Genomic DNA, 259 nt, shown 5'->3' on the forward strand with positions numbered 1-259 from the left:
TATCTATCATCTGACTATTTCTATCTATCTATCTATTTATCTATCTAATCTGACTATTTCTATCTATCTATCTATCTATCTGTCTATCTATCTATCATCTATCTATCTAATCTGACTATTATATTACTCTTACTCTTCTCATATTCTTGACTATTTCTATCTCTCTCTCTATCTATCTATCTATCGATCTAATCTGACTATTTCTATCTATCTATCTGTCTATCTATCTATCATCTATCTATCTATCTAATCTGACTAT

The 259-nt window shown here is 27.4% G+C and overlaps 1 protein-coding gene across 1 annotated transcript in view; it reads left to right on the plus strand.

Annotated features, from left to right (window-relative positions):
* The window catches only part of LOC107730619 (protein lifeguard 2-like), a 7,737-nt gene that overhangs the window by 1,239 nt on the left and 6,239 nt on the right, over window positions 1-259 (plus strand). The window lies entirely within an intron of this gene.

This window comes from Sinocyclocheilus rhinocerous, unplaced genomic scaffold (genome assembly GCF_001515625.1).
Source record: "Sinocyclocheilus rhinocerous isolate Xijiao unplaced genomic scaffold, SAMN03320098_v1.1 scaffold1449, whole genome shotgun sequence".
NCBI classification, from domain to species: Eukaryota; Metazoa; Chordata; class Actinopteri; order Cypriniformes; family Cyprinidae; genus Sinocyclocheilus; species Sinocyclocheilus rhinocerous.